The following is an 11,619-nucleotide window of genomic DNA, read 5'->3' as shown; positions in this document are numbered from 1 at the left end:
CCGGTAGTTGCAAATGTGATTCTTTTTTATAAACTGTCCTTGTTGACACTTGAATACTTGCAATATGTGTTAGGGGGTTGGGAGGGGTTGAGGGTATGTAGGCAAAGAAACTCAATACGAAATCATCCATGTATAGTGAATTATACTACTATTGAACCTTTAAAAAAATACTCAGCTACGTCGCTTTATATAAAGACAACACACACACACACACACACCGTCTATCAGTGGCCTATTGGGTAAATGGCGCACGGGGCGACGATGATAGCCCAAAGGGGTTTTGGCGCCTCAAGACCTCTGGCGCCCGGTCCAGCCCCAACCCCCCGTTACTCCGTTACTGCCGTCCATTATTTTCCCGCTAAATTATCAAACAGCAAGTTCAGACAAACTATGTAAAAACTTTTTTTTATTTTTTATTTTTGGGGGGAGGGGGTAGTATCTATCTTAAATTATATACCTTTAGCTTTTATCCTTTCTCATGAAATGTTCAACATTTAGCTCTTTGGCAATCGTTGCAACGAGGGCCTTAATCCAGTACAATTGAAATACTTTTGCAAGTAATTAGGCAATGTCCTCTCCGTTTTTCCGAGAGGCTGGAGTGAGGCAACTGTCAATCAACTATTGTATAAAATCCAATAGCCAGCTGACCAGTTTAATTACCCCGTTAGGAGTTTATGATTTGAACACACCACGTTTGCTCCATGGCTGGGTCAGTCGAACGGTTGGTCATAGCCGGTGACTGGATTAACATTGTGACAATGTGTGGTTACGTGATAATAAACTGATGAGACTTGAATTGTATGTGTTGTTTCCCTTTACCGTTCTTGGCATATTGTATTCGGTTTATGCAAACTGAATGCATCCAACGCATCATAAGTGCAAATAGTACAGACAGAACACGCAGTCTCTGATTGGTATTACGAATGACTATTGCTTAGACCAAATAGTAAATATCCAATAGAGCATGACACATCAAATCTCTTTATCTCCATCTACACAGGGCCGATCCAACCCACCCCAATTCATGTAACCGGTTTTGTGACCATGCTGTTTTATCTTCTACTCTGTTTATACAAGGATAAAAAAATTATATTTGAAACCTCGTCGAAAATGTGATATGTCAACAAAGCAGATTTTGATGCAATTCGATCCGAAAGCATTGACTTTGCTACAATCCGGTATTTAAAGAGCCTTGAAAACAATAAGGATTTCGAATAAAAATCACAAAACTTTCACAGTTCCAATAAATGTTCCTTCACAAGTAAGGAAAGCGGTCGTGTCGATGCCCGATGCTACAAACCAAATAAGAGCTTTAGTTCTTAGTAGAAACAAAACTCATGTTAAAGCAAAAGTACCGGCAGGGAACGATTAAAAACAGAGTGGAAACGAATAAGAGCGGAAATAAAGAAAATAAAGTTAAACATTTACAGAACAACTAAATTTACAACATTAACAGAAAAAGATTATCAGGCATTCCTCCACTTGTGAAAGATGCCAAACGTGAGAGAAACGTAAACGTTGAACACCCAACTCCGCAGTGTTTTAACCACTTCAGTGACTTGGCTTCTCCATGTCTGTTTCCAAAAATCCCAAAAATGAATACTTTTGTAGTGATATGTTTAGGAGTTCAAAAGTTGCTACAGGATGTAAAAACCCTTCACAAGCTTGTAGTCTTGATGATATACCCCCCCCCCCCAAAAAAAAAAAACACTTAAAGAATTGTCTTCAGAATTTAGCACCAGTGTTATTTCACCTTTTTCAGACATTTGCAAAATCCGAAATGATTTGTCATTGGTGCGTCTGTCTGTCTGTCTGTCTGTATGTATCTCTCTCTCTCTCTCTCTCTCTCTCTCTATATATATATATATAGACACTGTTCAAAAAGTGATCGCTGTTCAAAACAAGATGATCGCACAATGGCAGGTATAAACCGTCTAATCTCACTCACCAATGTGCTTTGCAAGGACAGGAATTACCGTCCTTTCTCACTGACCAGTGTTCTTTGCAAGCTCAGTAATTACTGTGCTTTCTCAATGACCAGTGTTTTTTGCAAGCCCACTAATTACCGTACTTTCTCACTGACCAGTGTTTTGCAAGGTCGGTAATTACCGTCCTTTCTCACTGTCCAGTATTCGTTACAAAGTGCTTGAACATATTGTTTGTTCTAACATCACGAAGCACTTCGATAATTTTCGGTCGTATTTGACAAACATTATTTCTTTAGGAAACTGACAGTTGTGAAATACAAATGTTGAAGAAAAAAAAATCGGTCCCTGTCAGTATTACTTTACCAACATCACTAAATCTGTAATACCTAATTGTAAAATCTTCGCTTTTATATCTGTAATACCCAATTGCAATATCTTAGCTTTTGAATCAGTAATATCTAATTGTAATATGTTTTATCTATAATACACAATAGTAATATTCTAGCTTTGAAATCTGTAATATCTTATGTATTGTTTGTTTTGTTTTTTGTGCAAAAATACCAAGTCCAACATTAGAAATAAGTTTTGTAAACTTGTATTGGTCATGCTTTGTGGATCACTCTGTGTGTGTGTGTGTGTGTGTGTTTGTGTGTAGAACGCACTGTATCAATGCTATATAAATATTATATGTATTAATATCTTACTACTTATATGCCGATTATACCTTACTAAAATTGCTATTATTATTATTATTCAGGTGTTTTTTTTTTTTTTGTTTTTTTTTTGTCTGGACTCCTTCATCATTAAGGAAAGAATTTCTTCAAATGATGATGCAGAGAAACGTTCGAGCGCTTTATACCTTAATATGTTGTTAATGGTAACTGATAATGAACTCGACCCTGAATAAAAACATGTAAGCTTAGGGCTTAAAAAGTGCCAGGAATGTGGTTATTTTATGATGATTTTTTTTTCCCCAATAAAAATTAAAGAATACAAATTTTACTTTTGCACCGGTTTAACCTTGACATTGGAGGCTGACGAAGAAGAGTGTTTACACATATCAATTAATGGTAAAACACGAAAACTGTGTGTATTTTCTTGAAACTGGACGTACATAATTTGATCGATGAATCTGAGCAAAATGTGTGAACAGTGAGGTGGAAGCATTAATGAAGCATACGTGGTAATACGCAGTTGTGGTATATGGCTGCACCGCATGGTGATTTTACCGCCAAATGTCAAGTCACATGGGCATCTCATTCTGCATATATAAATTGAGGGGCAGTGATTATTATTGCTTACTACCCATACGTTAAGGCTGGGACTTAATAACATGCAGTATGTAAAAAATAATTTTGATTAATCATTGGTTTACTGTAAATTTCAAAGATTTTATTTCATTAGTTCATGTGGTGAAGGCACCAGTATGTTTTGTGTTGGCACAGGTTCGAAAAGTATTTCGGTATTCCTTGTCATCCACACAAACTTTGAGAGGGTTGGTTGATTATGGAGGGATTTGTGGTTCAAGACCCTACCAGTTGGATTGCCAATTGTTTTTAAATGCAATTTCCTCGGATTTTGAGGATAATCGGAGTAACCTGGCGTCCGCTAATAGGGGCACAGGGGAGGAGGGTAATTGCCCCCTCCCCGATTTAACCTCCAAACATTGTTTTGGCCTACATCCGTAAAACTTAATAGCTGACCACTTAATGTTTTCCCCCCTCCCCAAAATAATTATGGGGGCAACGCCCCAGTCAGTCTCAGCATACCTCTTCCAAACCCATTTTAGATACGTGGGTAGATCGGGTGTGAGGTTGGTGCGTATTCCCCATTAGAAAACAAAGAATTTGCTAAAACTCTGTGGAAGTAGCCTGGGCAGTTATTTTAAATGGGCTTGCAATATAAAGTAGTATTGTATTCAATTTCACCTGCCTGATATTGAATGGTTATCTTTTCTTTAATAATTCGCAGATTGTAATAGAGTCGACATAATGGATAATGCCATTTCTTACATCGCATGGTCACATAATCCAAATATCACAGCCTAAATTTTTCTTCATGGCAAAGGTCAAAGGATTATGTGATGGAAAAAGGTCACTTGTGATAAATACTTGTGCAAGATTTAGCAATCATGTGACTAGGCATTGTAGCATGGAAAACTTTACAATTTGTTATTAATGGATAATTGGTTCATTTTTCGGCTTATTAAAGTTGCAAAGTTGTATTAATTGCTGTGTCAGAGAAGATATATATTCTACTTGACGATTTCAATAGGGTTCGATATGATGTTGCTTAAATTTTGTTGGCCCTATTTTAAAAACTACACCATGACACTACTGCATGCATGTTTTCAGTCAATTACATGTTTGTTTAGGGAATAAACTTTGACCTGACATCCCACTGTAACTGTCCAAATATACTGTAACTATCTAAATATCTAAAATGGGGTGGAAAAGGTCAGAGGAAACCTGGACTAACTTTGACGTATTTATGTTTGGAAACTTGACCTTCAAAATCCAGAGCCTTGTCAGCAATGGTTGATCTAAATACATTATGTGGCAGATGAAGGATTGTGTTGTAGAAATATTTTATTACAGCAGTTTGCCAGCAGAAAATGTATAAATATTTCAATTATTCTTACATTATAGGAAAACTGTGTACACATCTCAGTAAATGGTCATATTAATGAAAATTACATTGCTGTCTAACCCCAATTATCTGGAGTTTAAAAAAACACCTTCCCCAAGTACAAGACCTGTGATAACTGCACGGTTCATTAGTTTCTTAAAAGTCTTGACTATAATATAGTACAATCTGATTTTAATAGATTGTTTTTTGTTAAATACATTATAGAATTATTAAATTCTCATTAAACCCCAGTTTGTGTTGTCTGGGTTATTCTTCCATAAATAGAAGTTTTCAGAAGCTTGCGTGTCTTTAAAAAAAAGTGCTCTGAATTCAGTGATTTTTGCAGTTATAAATTTGTGTACTTTTGCATAATTACATTTTCATTAGTACTACACTTCATGGATTGGGTAAGAAATACTATTTTTCAATAAAAATAGTTATTGGATTTCCAATTTTTTTTTTATTTTTTTATTTTTTTGCAGTTCGAAATAAAATTGATACACAACAAAGAAAACGATAGGATCTTTAAAATTACCACTAGCTTGGAACCAATATTATGAATCGTATTTCTAGTGTATAAAATTACCACTAGCTTGGAACCAATATTATGATTCGTATTTCTAGTGTCTAAAATTACCACTAGCTTGGAACCAATATTATGAATCGTATTTCTAGTGTCTAAAAGTACCATTAGCTTGGAACCAATCTTATGAATCATATTTCATGTGTCTAAAATTACCACTAGCTTGGAACCAATATTATGAATCGTATTTCTAGTGTCTTAAATTACCACTAGCTTGGAACCAATAAATCGTATTTGTAGGGTCTGATCTTTTCAACAAAGTTCAGTTCCTGTAAATAAAGTTGTAGAAAGGCTACCCAAAGGATGGCAGGCTCTGACTTATTCTCAGGGTAGATAACCCTTCTTGGTGCTTATATGTACAGTATCACTTGATGTACAGTGCCTCACTTTATCTGTTTATAACACTGTCAGACCTGTAATCTGATACAGTTACCTTCAGATGAAATGCGATCCATGCTGATGCTAATATTCAGAAAATATGGAATTCCGTTTTTTTTTTTTTAAAGTTTATTTTAATAATTATATTTTGGTCTAAAATAATATAGGGTCTGCAGGAAAAAAATAGGGTGACTTAGAAACCCATGCATGTTATTCTACCGGCAGTAGGCCAAAAATACCATTTTAAAGACAATCTACTGCACTTACCATTTTATCATTTAAATCTACCACTTTTGAACTTAATTTTTTTTTTTATAATTAAAAAACAGACAAAACCAGAGTATTTTTACATTTTCTGCTAACACATTAGAGAAACCAGCCAGAGCCAGTTTTCTAGGGACCGGCAGTGTTCAGCCGGTACAATTACTGCTGCAGTGATGCATGGCAGTACAGAATGTCTCAGAACATTAGACGTGCACACAACAAGCTGTTCATTGATATGGGAAGTTTAAGGCCAAATGCAAGATGTATTTTGAGGTATTATAATTAAGAAAGGAGTACAGAATGGTCATGATGTCTTTTGAGTCTTTGATGAAAATTAGACAACTATTGGCTGAAGGGAGATAAGATGGAGAGACCAACATTAATAAATTATTTCTTCGGACACACCAGAGTAAGTATTATTTTTTGGGTCATGTTTTATTGTTATTGTTAAAATGTTTTAATAGGTTTATTTAGGGGCATCTCTTGCATTATTTGCTAAATTCAAAACAAAGTGCCAAAGTGTGTGCTTTCTCTCAATGCCAAGAAACCACTGACATAAGAAATCTTACAAGTTCAACAGTTATTGGATATCAGAGTTTAAGCAGGCGAGGTCAGGGGTCATAGGTATGCATAGGTTGTGTTTCATGCATATAAATTAAGTTTAGTCGCTACATATATCAGTTAATATGTTACATTATAATTTTAAAATTGGGATAAATTATTTATAAAATGATAAATACATCGTGTATTTTTTCATTGTTTAGTTTAAGTCTAAATAAATCAAATTTTTTTTATAGAGTGGTAAAACTTGCCATCAGATTTTTTGGATTTGAGCCATGAAGAGAAAGAAGCCCTTGAAGATGAGATCTGGAATATATGTCAAGTTCAGGTCAGGAACTTCTGTGCGGAGTGAACATAACTTGGAGGACTTTGGAGAGCTGTCAGCAACCTTAGAAGACCTGAAGCTAGAACCTTTTTTCAGGCAGAGCATAGTTGTCCTGTCAGTACAGCTTTCTAATGCTGATACAGAGAAAACATTCTTTGCAAAATACAAAGTGGTTCAGGTGGAATCTGGACCAAAGAACTATTTAGAGTCTGTTAAGCGTGAAGCTTCATGATCACAGTGAATGCTATCATTGGTCACCAGACAGTGATGTTGTGAAGGAAACTAAAAATTCTATTGGATGTTAAAATCTTGGCAATGATAGAAGATAAACAAATCTCACTAATTGACAATATACTAATTAATGTTAATTATTATTGTAACGTTGATATCAGACTCTAATTTATGTTTAAAACTTGCTGTTTTATTCAACTATGAAGAGAATACATATGGCCAGAAAATATGATTATTTTGTTTTCTTTCCCCTTTAAGAACATAAAATTTATGCCAATAAAAATCTACTGGCTTAGAAGGCATCGTTGAGCAGAATTTGTGAACTGACTGGGTTGAGTTCCTGGTTCTGTCACATGTGTGGAAATGGGAGACAAAGGAATTTTTCTTTTAGGCTTTAGAACAAAACTACTGATGTTAAAAATAACATCATAAATAGTTTTCATTAGGCATGAGCTAAGTTAGGTGAAAAAAGTGATAATTAATCAGATGTAAAAAAAAATAATCCCTACACATTGTGATGTGATGGGTTCTTATGCCATCACTGTGGTAGGTGTGTTATGGTTGGGGTGAGGTGCTCCCAATATTCTATTTAAATTATTATAGAAGTCCCACCTAGGCTCGATTTTGGTTGGAAGTTAAATTGGTGAAAGATAGATATAAAGCGCCGAGCCCCCCAGTCAGCAATGCCGATGGGTAAATGACTGATATACAAAAAAAAGTGAAATTCAGTGAATAATTTAATGACTAGTCAATAGTCAAATGAATAAAATTTCCCAAGTACTCTCCTTCCGCTCGACCCTGTGATAGCCTATTGCATCATTTGATTAGTAGTGTGAGATAGCTTTCCACCTCTTCTTGTATTCTACACATATGTATATTCTTCTCTCCTATTCCTCCAATTCCTTCTCCTCTTCCTCCCGACTTTCTCCAAATTCCTTCTCCTCATCCTCTCTATACACCTCCTCCTCCACTTTCTCCTTCTTGACCCCTTTTCCTCCTCAACTCTCCATCGACTAGACTTGTTGACTCTGACTGCTAGTCTCATTTCCGTCTTCCCTCTTAGAGACTCGGGACTTAACTAAACTGGAAGTTCTGTCCCCCAAAAAGCTTTCTGTGAAAGCACAAGGATAGTACAATATTTTCCTTAGCCCTCTCATCTCACACTACACCCAGCCTATCATCAGATAACGGCTATTAAATTTCTTCGGTCTTGCATTCCTTCACTTCGAAATACTCATACGTTCTTGTATGGTAAAACAACATCGTAATAAAAGCATGGTATCAATTACTTCTCATACATCAATAAATTGCATTACATCAGTAAATATTCCTAACCCCATTATACTAACAATATCACAACAATCAGACGCACTTCTTTACATTACGACTCATACAGAGTACAAAAATATCAAATATCCATGCTCAGATATATCCATACATCCATATTAACTAATCTTACACACTTCGACCATTTTCCAAATTCATAATTCAAGCATGTGTAAAATCTAACTTATCACATGAATAAATGCACTAGCTTACTAGGAAATAACCTAATAGCAAATTACAAAATTAGTTCTGACCACATGATAACAATCTACATAATTCTCTACATAATACTCAAATAAGCATGTAAATTAAACATTACAAAGGTAATTATACGTACTAAACGATCCTATTAATTAAATATACATACTACATATAATTACAATTACAATGCTGTAATATTCTGCAAAAATTGAGCAAATAACATACTGACCTTTACAAAGCTTTGTCTTTCCTTAGAATCTCCTTAGTTTTACCGCCAAATTACGAGTGGCTTCCTCGGAGTAACTCATATTGCTCAGCAATCTTCCTAGGCGAGACTAAATTTTAGCTTGCTAGTTAAAAGTTATAATTCAGATCAAAATTATTATCACAGTTCTTATTGGGTGTTGCTGTGACCCGATCCTATGAAACTTAGAAGACAATGTCCTTCTCGCTGTCTGTCCACGTGGGTACAGATTTAGAACACGCTCCGTTTCCCTCGCGGGTTCATCTGATCTTAGGACTAAGCTTTAACACATAGGTGGGAAGTTTCTCCATCTGATGCGTGTGCCAAATCATGAAGCTGGGTCTTCTCTCTGGTCATAGTAACCTTTGCACAAGAGATAAACTCTAGCCTGCGGCAATGTTTAGACATTAAAATATGGCTTGTAATAATACCTTAGTTTATACACGACTTGTGAACTGGGGCTGAGCAAACGTGACCCCCATGATTGCATTGTAAGAGTGGCTTCTGTATAACCAGGGACTCAAGTGAGGGACAGTTATTTGCATGAAAATTACTATCATATTTAAAATACCCTCATGATTTTTGTTTGATCACCCATATTTAATCACTGTTTTATGCTTCTTTATCTTTTTTAATCTATCACTCATATGAAATGCCTGTATATAGATCTATTGGCATAAAGGGCTCTGCAGAAAATCTATATATTTATAAAAGGTCAACATCTATGGTAGTTCAGTTTCTTTTGCTACTAAAAATATTGGGAGACTAGCTTTATGGGGACAATTAAAATCTTCTGTGGACTAGTAATATTTTGGTTTTGCCTCTGATTGAATTTGGCCATTGTAGATTAACAAAATATGAAGCGTCTGAGAAAAATCATCAGCTATCATAGATTGTAACCATTCACAATCTATTGATTTTAGGATGCACTCGGTACTGATTACATTTCTACAGAGCACAAAAAAATGACTCATAGTAAACTATTGTTTATTACTGAGAACTTCTGTTTGCAATGTTTTAATAAAACCTAAGACTTGCATATTTTGTCAGTGCCCATACATGGACACAATTTGAGTGAAATAATTGCCACATTTTGTGTCATTTAACCCAAATACATGGAGGAAACAAGGTTGACCTGGCCCTTTTTCTAGTTGGTCTTATCACCTTCTCAACCTTTAGATGTTAAAGCCATGTCAATGTTATTACCTTCCCTCCATGTAGACATTAAATTCAAGTCAGTGTTATTATCTTCTCTTCCTTTAGACATTAAAGTCATGTCAGTGTTATTACCTTTCTTCCTCGTAGACATTAAAGTCATGTCATTGTTATTACCTTTCTGCCTCTTAGACATTAAATTCAAGTCAGTGTTATTACCTTCCCTCCATGTAGACATTAAATTCAAGTCAATGTTATTACCTTCCCTCCATGTAGACAGTAAATTCAAGTCAGTGCTATCACCTTTCCACCTCTTAGACATTAAATTCACTCATAATTTGAGTACAATATGGACTCTTGTATCTTTGTCCTGTTCAAATAACAGCGTTACACAGCTGAAACAGTGTATTAATACTTTCTGATAGACTTTGTGTCAGTTTCATTATTATTTGTTTACACTTAAATTTATGCGATTCCCACAATCCAGCATGGACTGTGGTTATTAAATATTGTACATCATATATCTGTATTGGGGTAAACTTTTTCTTTTGATTGCAAAGTGTGAAAATCCGCTTGCAGTTTTGCATTGACAATACTGTTAATTTGCTGTAGTTATTTAATTTGCATGGCTGAGCTCATGGTATGCTTCTTCATTCATTGTATGTCTAAAGTTCATGCACACTTACTTGCAACTTCTTAAAAACTGCCGATGAGAAATTGACCAAAGTTTGAAATCATGCCTTGTTCAAATGATGCTGATCAGTCATTAAATATTGCCACTGTTAGTAAAATTAGAAAATCCTTTTGAATAACTTCTCAAAAACTGCTGAAAAAAATCTTATTAAATCTGACAAGAAGGGTCATGAAGACGTTTTAATTTGTTCAGTGATGTTAAATCATCAAATATGGATGCCATTACTAAAATTAGAAAATCCTTTATGTGACCTCATCACCAAAATCTACATTTCGGAATATAACCAAATTTGACAGAAAACATCCTTGCACAGATGTCGTTCCGTTTTATGCAATGGATGCTGATATGCCTTCAAATATGGCCACTATTTCTAAAAGTAGATATGTTTAAAAATGACTTCTTAAAAACTGCTCAACAGAAGTTTACAGAATCTGACAGAAAGCATTCTGATATGAAGGTCTTTGAAGTTGGTTCAAATAATGTCGATCCACTATCAAACATGACTCCTAAAAATAGAAAAATCTTTAAAGGACTTGTCGAAAACTTCAAAATTTGACAAAAAGAATCCTGTCATGAAGACCTTTTAAATCTGTACAAATGATGTCAATCTGTCATCATATAAGACTGCTGTTGTTAAACATAAAAAAATCTTTTAATAATGATTGCTTCAAATAGATTCATTATATTGGATGAATCTGATCGGGAAGAAATCTGTGATACTGACTATTGCAGTTATGCAGAGTTCTCTCCAGGGAGTTACACATTTTCTAAAATTGAACTTGCCCTTCGGAAAATTGAATTTGCCCCAAAAATAGTCAGGTAGAAAATGGTTTTGAAATAGCTAGATTTTTAGGTGAAAGAGAGGGAAAAAGCAAAAAAGAGAGAGATAGAGAATTTTTTTAAACAATCAGTAATAGAACTACGTTAATTTAATTTTAATTGTTTTCTGTAGAACGGGGTTTTTTTTAGCTAGAAACTTGAAGTTTTCCTTTTCTTGCATAAATAAGATAGCAGACTAGTCAAACCTAGATTCTTTGCAATGATTAATTTGGGGATCTTAGTGGTTTCCAAGTAATGGCCCCAGGGGAATAATTACTTCAA

General features: G+C 34.9%; 1 protein-coding gene and 1 long non-coding RNA gene across 4 annotated transcripts in view; both read left to right on the top strand.

Moving 5' to 3' along the window:
* Window positions 1-2,941: 2,941 nt before the first annotated feature.
* LOC149804013 (sterile alpha motif domain-containing protein 3-like) overlaps window positions 2,942-11,619 on the top strand; it is a 30,674-nt gene continuing 21,996 nt past the window's right edge. The window contains exon 1 of one of the 2 annotated variants that reach the window (XM_089953901.1): window positions 2,942-2,998. The gene's annotated coding sequence lies outside the window, so the exon portion shown is untranslated. Of the gene's footprint in view, window positions 2,999-3,117; window positions 3,267-11,619 lie in introns of those variants that run through there. The other variant, XM_089953902.1, reaches the window with a different exon arrangement.
* LOC149804014 (uncharacterized) lies at window positions 2,944-7,130 on the top strand. Of its 2 annotated transcripts, none has more exons than XR_016420291.1 (2): window positions 2,944-3,111; window positions 6,579-7,130. It is a non-coding gene; the product is annotated as an uncharacterized LOC149804014 (long non-coding RNA). The 2 variants fall into 2 exon arrangements; XR_016420292.1 differs by lacking the exon at window positions 2,944-3,111 and adding an exon at window positions 3,289-6,190.

The sequence above is a fragment of the Sinohyriopsis cumingii genome, chromosome 3 (assembly GCF_028554795.1).
Source record: "Sinohyriopsis cumingii isolate HCF-2022 chromosome 3, ASM2855479v2, whole genome shotgun sequence".
NCBI lineage: Eukaryota > Metazoa > Mollusca > Bivalvia > Unionida > Unionidae > Sinohyriopsis > Sinohyriopsis cumingii.
Note: the sequence above shows the minus strand (reverse complement) of the source record. Positions and strands in the feature narration are given on the sequence as shown.